This window comes from Lepidochelys olivacea, assembly GCF_965140295.1.
Source record: "Lepidochelys olivacea isolate rLepOli2 genome assembly, chromosome: 3".
Classification (NCBI taxonomy): domain Eukaryota; kingdom Metazoa; phylum Chordata; order Testudines; family Cheloniidae; genus Lepidochelys; species Lepidochelys olivacea.
In genome coordinates, this window is record NC_140413.1 from 5,322,260 (window position 1) to 5,329,092 (window position 6,833).

Below are 6,833 nucleotides of genomic sequence, written 5' to 3' on the forward strand. Positions count from 1 at the left end.
CTTCGGGAAAAGCTGTTTGAAGATGTGAGGGCTGTGTCATGGGTCCGCCAGCCTAACGGCACCATGGCTGTGTGACGTGGACTTCAGTGGATAGAAACTGCCAGCTCCGGGGCCGGCGTGCTGAGCTGTGTTTGGAAAGCCTATTAAACACTGTTCTTGCCATAGGTTAAGCTGTGCAATGTCTGTGCCTCACCCAAGAACATTTAGCGCACGGGGTGACCTTGATAAATGCTGTGCAATTTAGTGCAGACCCTGACCGTGTTTGAAAGAAAATGACCAAACTGGAAGATGCTCCTTCCAGCGTTATATTGACCGTCTGGTCTGCACAAAAAGTTACGGAACCCTGCTTCAGAAAAAGACCAGTTGTAAGAAATCAAAAAGGATTAAGTTAGAAAATGGTGAGGGGACAAACAGCGACATACAACTTGGTAGCTGTAAATTGAAAAATAAAAAAGAGGGCTTTGTGACTATCTGTGTTTCTGTTAGAAGGTCTCTGGCCCTTGGTTTCTTTTCACGGAGATGTATGTCTTTTAAAGAAAAGAAAAGAAAAAAGAAATAAAAGCAACCCAGTTGTGCAGACAACTTATTCCCCCACCCCAGATCACAAAAGGGAATGCTAGGGAGTGGGGATCCAATCACCCTGCTAACTATTTTGAAACAAAGCTTCAGGTTCCTTGGAGACTGTCTCTTTCAACAGAAACTCTCTTGAATTGCTGCTGGACTGGAAGAGGAGGTATGCTCCCTGTTTTTAACTCTGAAAATATATATTCTATAAGGCCATTCTTTGGCCATGCTGTCTTCGTAAATAATGGTGCCTTTCTCTCTTGCAGTGTGATCTGTTTAGCATGGAACCGGTAACTTTAAGCTGCATTTCACCACCAGGCCAAGGTAAAAACCATTTTAACTATAGTTGTGCTTAATAGTGCTATATTTAAAAAACAGAAAAAACAAACAAACAAAAAACAAACTTCAGGTATTACACAGGTTGTACAGAGAATAATCCTAACTTAAGATTTTTGCTTGTTCTTTCACCTGAAGGCCCAAACACACACCGGGGTGGGGCGGGGAAACAGAACAACCGTGTGCCTTTTAAATGCATGTGGGTTTACTGAAAAGTATTTGATTGCAAACTGTTGGTGTTTTTCAACTGCTGGAGTGTGTGTGTGTGTGTGTGTTGTGTGTGTCTGAGTTTTTGGTTGCAAACCTGGTTTGATGTGTTTATGAAGCTGCTGTTTGTGTGTGTGTGTGTGTGTGAGAGAGAGATGGGGTGGTTTTTTCAAAAGTATTTGGTTGGAAATGGATAGTAATGGTGTTTTTAAAACTAACAAGGGTTTTTGTGCAAAATGGGTTTTAAAAGCAGTTTGGTTTTTATTTTGCAAATGAGATGTATTTTAAAAAAATGTTTGTGGGTTTGTTGTTTCAATTGGTAGAAATCAACTCTAAACCTGTGTTTGTTGTACAGCCTGAAAGGGATTATTTTGTTTTAAAGCTGTGACATTTTAAATAGAAAAACATCCTAATGAATATTTTATTTTTTTAAGTTTACAAGACAGTTCCATGTGTTTTATTATAACGTTGTTTGCTTCACAGTAAGGTCAAAACACGAGAGGGTAAACAAGCTGAAAAGAAAAAGGAAAAGAGCCAGCTGAAAAGGAAAATGGACCAGCATCAGTGACTGAAGGATGGATGAAGCCCAGTAAATCTATTTTGCTTATTGGTTTGGTTGTTTTATGAGGTTTTGTATTCTAAGTATATACATAGGTGTGGGTGAGAAAGATGGTAATGTTCAGTTTTGTAAAATGTTTTTCCCCGCCACATTGGCAAGAGCAGCTTTCCTGACAATGCTGTAGTCGAAGCGACAGGGACACCTCCACCAGAACGGCCAAAGAACCAGGAATCTGCTTTGAGACCTTTAACAAGGCTAACGCAAAACAGAACAAGGGTGCAGATGAAGCATCAGGGCAGTCGAAACCTCATAGACGTCAAACCCAAGGACAACAAAACCCAACCACACAAACACCCCTCCAGTTCCTCAGAGGCCACCACCACACCGAGCCCTGAGAAAACTGTGAGCGAAAACGTCCACATTCACAAACCCGGAGCACGCGCTCTAAGGGTTGTGAATAAAAAAGTCAGGACTGACAAACCATTCTCTCAACACCATAAGCACATCACACCTCCCCCATATTCTAGTATTTGGGAAAAGTATGATGCTACATTCAGAAAATGATTAAGATTTGGGGAAATATGACGCTTTCTTCAGAATACCGGAGGCTCCTCGGAGTCTGACTCTCAAATTCATAGATTCATAGATTCATAGATATTTAGGCCAGAAGGGACCATTATGATCATCTAGTCTGACCTCCTGCACAATGCAGGCCACAGAATTTCACCCACCACTCCTAAAAAAGACCTCACACCTATATCTGTGCTATTGAAGTCCTCAAATTGTAGTTTGAAGACCTCAAGGAGCAGAGAATCCTCCAGCAAGTGACCCGTGCCCCATGCTACAGAGGAAGGCGAAAAACCTCCAGGGCCTTCCAATCTGCCCTGGAGGAAAATTCCTTCCTGACCCCAAATATGGCGATCAGCTAAACCCTGAGCATATGGGCAAGATTCATCAGCCAGATACTACAGAAAATTCTTTCCCGGGTAACTTGGATCTTACCCCATCTAAAAACCCATCACAGGCCATTGGGCCTATTTACCATGAATATTTAATTACCAAAACCATGTTATCCCATCATACCATCTTCTCCATAAACTTATCGAGTTTAATCTTAAAGCAAGATAAATCTTTTGCCCCCACTACTTCCCTCGGAAGGCTATTCCAAAACTTCACTCCTCTGATGGTTAGAAACCTTCGTCTAATTTCTAATCTAAATTTCCTAGTGGCCAGTTTATATCCATTTGTTCTTGTGTCCACATTGGTACTGAGTTTAAATAATTCCTCTCCCTCTCTGGTATTTATCCCTCTGATATATTTATAGAGAGCAATCATATCTCCCCTCAACCTTCTTTTAGTTAGGCTAAACAAGCCAAGCTCCCTGAGTCTCCTTTCATAAGACAAGTTTTCCATTCCTCGGATCATCCTAGTAGCCCTTCTCTGTACCTGTTCCAGTTTGAATTCATCCTTCTTAAACATGGGAGACCAGAACTGCACACAGTATTCCAGGTGAGGTCTCACCAGTGCCTTATATAACGGTACTAAAACCTCCTTATCCCTACTGGAAATACCTCTCCTGATGCATCCCAAGACGACATTAGCTTTTTTCACAGCCATATCACATTGGCAGCTCATAGTCATCCTATGATCAACCAATACTCCAAGGTCCTTTTCCTCCTCCGTTACTTCTAGTTGATGCGTCCCTAGCTTATAACTAAAATTCTTGTTATTAATCCCTAAATGCATGACCTTACACTTCTCACTATTAAATTTCATCCTATTCCTATTACTCCAGTTTACAAGGTCATCCAGATCCTCCTGTAGGGTATCCCTGTCCTTCTCTAAATTAGCAATACCTCCCAGCTTTGTATCATCTGCAAACTTTATTAGCACACTCCCACTTTTTGTGCCCAGGTCAGTAATAAAAAGATTAAATAAGATTGGTCCCAAAACTGATCCTTGAGGAACTCCACTGGTAACCTCCCTCCAACTTGACAGTTCACCTTTCAGTAGGACCCGTTGTAGTCTCCCCTTTAACCAATTCCCTATCCACCTTTCAATTTTCCTATTGATGCCCATCTTATCCAATTTAACTAATAATTCCCCATGTGGCACAGTATCAAACGCCTTACTAAAATCTAAGTAAATTAGATCCACTGCGTTTCCTTTATCTAAAAAATCTGTTACTCTCTCAAAGAAGGAGATCAGGTTGGTTTGGCACGATCTACCTTTTGTAAAACCATGTTGTATTTTGTCCCATTTACCATTGACTTCAATGTCCTTAACTACCTTCTCCTTCAAAAATTTTTCCAAGACCTTGCATACTACAGATGTCAAACTAACAGGCCTATAATTACTTGGATCACTTTTTTTCCCTTTCTTAAAAATAGGAACTATGTTAGCAATTCTCCAATCATACGGTACAACCCCTGAGTTTACAGATTCATTAAAAATTCTTGCTAATGGGCTTGCAATTTCTTGTGCCAATTCTTTTAATATTCTTGGATGAAGATTATCTGGGCCCCCGATTTAGTCCCATTAAGCTGTTTGAGTTTCGCTTCTACCTCAGATATGGTGATGTCTACCTCCATATCCTCATTCCCATTTATCATGCTACCATTATCCCTAAGATCCTCTTTAGTCTTATTAAAGACTGAGGCAAAGTATTTGTTTAATAGCCTCTGATGTAGAAGATACCGCTGATGGTCCCGTAGAGGAAGCCCGCAAGTAACCCTGAAAATGCAGAGGTGTATATGGAGAGAGTGAGAAGTTGGCAACGTGAATTACCCAGATTTGGGGGGTCGGTATATTGTGAGGAATTTCGTTTTGTCAATCTTGAGTGAATAAATTCAGCTCAGCAGGTTGTTGAAGCCAGACACAGGGGAATACAGTTAGTTCTGGATGAGGTTAACGGTAGAGTAGGCCCTGATGATTCTGTTCAGTTACGTTTAGAGAGACGAAATTTAACTAGCCCTTTGTTTGCGGTCAGAAGAACTAGGGATGAGCTGTCTGCTGAGGATTTCTTAAATCAGGCCTCAAAGCTGCTACAGAGCAAGAGAGAGTTGCATGTCGATGGGACGTTGTGACAGTTGGAACAAACAGGGGTGGCGGTGCTCGTAGAGTTTTAAATTCTATCCTCAGTAGTTAAATCATGCATATAAAGAGACAATGCTTAGTAGACCTGACTTACACCGGTTTTGCGGGTGGGCTCTTGGCCATTTTGTCTGACCGTAAACCTACGGACGCGGAATCATTAGCAGGGGTGAGAAAGTTTCATGGGAAACTGGGGTGGTCAGATCCAAAACAGGTTCTGCTCAGTGCCGTAGCAACATTGGAAGAGCATTGAGGAGTCACCATACAGGTGGTGCTGTCTGCGGCGAAAGGCGGACGGGGCTTCTTTAAAACGGGGGCGGGGGGCATGTACCCCAAGACTTTTTTCATCCTCTTGCACGATGAGCATAACTATGGGGTTCTGGATGTGAAAAAGTTGTTTGGTGAGAAAAAATATTGTGAGTTTTGCCACAGAGGGTACCGTCAGGACCACTCTTGCAGGTATCGTTGCTGCCTCCGTTTGAACGTAACATGCTTGGACAGCATGGGCGTGCAGCTGAGGTGTCCTAGCTGTAGACTGTATTGTTGGTCCAAAGAGCGTTTAGACAGACACGTCGACTAAGGCGAGTAGAATGCCTGTCTAAAACTTTGTGTGATAAATGTCAGTCTTGTGTGGACAAGCGGCACAGGTGTGAAGGGAGGCGCTGTAAGCAGGGTCAGGGTTTGATCGCTGGTGATGTAGACAGTCACCTGTGTTTTCTGGAGAGCATTCGAAAGCCCGAATCCTCAGAAAAGTATATATTTTTTATGATTTTGAATGCACACAGAAAACTGGGTTGCACACGCCCACTTATATTTTTGCTATGTCCCGAAACCCTGAAAAGCCCTGGGAATTTAAGGGCGACAAGTGTCTTTCTCTGTTTGTTTAGACCTTTATTGGCAAAGAGTTCCAGGACTACACGTTCCTAGCGCTCAGTTCCAAAGGTTATGATATGTACTTCATTGCGAGACAGTTCCTGAGGAAAAAGACGTGGATAGAATTGATCACTCAGGGTAGTAAACTAATGTGTGTGGAAGTGAAAGCCCTAGGCATTCGTTTGATAGACTCTTTTCAAACTTCTTGCCCATGAAGCTTAGCAAGCTCCCGCAAGCGACGGGGTTTGAAGGGTGCAAAGGGTGTTTTTCCACCTCTTTTTAACACTTTAGAAAATCAAAATTACATGGGGACTCTGCCCGGCGTGGAGCACTCTGGTGTGGAAAGCATGATGCCCAGGGAGAAAGCAGAGTTTCTCGACTAGTGTCGGGACCACAGATATGAGATGTTTGACTTGCAGAATGAGCTCACCTATTCCTGTCACAGGATGTCAAAATTTTGAGACAGGCTTGTATCCTCTACAGAAAAGAGATTATGAAAATGACAGAGATGGGAGATATAGTAGAGAAAGAACCTGGTAAATTCACCGAGATAAAACTGTGTATAGATCCATTCTGGTACATAAAGCTGGCATCTGTCTCCATGGCTATGTACAGGATTTTGTTTTTGGAGCCTAACACGGTAGCTCTTCTCCCTCCAGACAACGATCACAGGTAGAAAAAGAGATATTCAACCCCATCTATTCAGTGGCTGTTGTATACTTCTCACAAAGAAAATATACAGATTCGGCATGCTTTACAGGGTGGGGAACTACAGGTAGGCCCCTACTTTTTAGACGTTAATCCCAGTGTTGATGGGGTAAGCATGGCTTTTGAGTTTCATGGGTGTTTTTTCTGCGGTGTTGTCGCCTATTATTGTGAAAAAGCACAAAATCCTATGACGGGGACAACTTTTGGGTTTCAGACAAGGAGCTTGCAGATCTTCTAAACCGAACCCAGTTGCCTCTCCTGCCTAGGGATGCACTTTATGGGGGGAGGACAAACGCTTTCCGTCTGTATTACAAACTTAACCCTGGGGAAGAAATCCACTCTTATGATTTTACCAGCCTGTACCCTTTGGTAAACAAAACCAAGGAATACCCCATCGGACACCCTGATATAATTTACGACAAATTTGGACCCCTTGCAAATTATTTTGGAATTGCAAAAGTTAAAGCGTACCCCCTGCGAAGCCTCTTTTTCC

The 6,833-nt window shown here is 42.5% G+C and overlaps 1 long non-coding RNA gene across 1 annotated transcript; it reads left to right on the forward strand.

Annotated features, from left to right (window-relative positions):
• The first annotated feature begins 632 nt into the window (after positions 1 to 632).
• Positions 633 to 1,691, forward strand: LOC311518721. Its single transcript, XR_014711098.1, has 3 exons — positions 633 to 733; positions 831 to 888; positions 1,591 to 1,691. It is a non-coding gene; the product is annotated as an uncharacterized lncRNA (long non-coding RNA).
• The last annotated feature ends 5,142 nt before the right edge of the window (positions 1,692 to 6,833 follow it).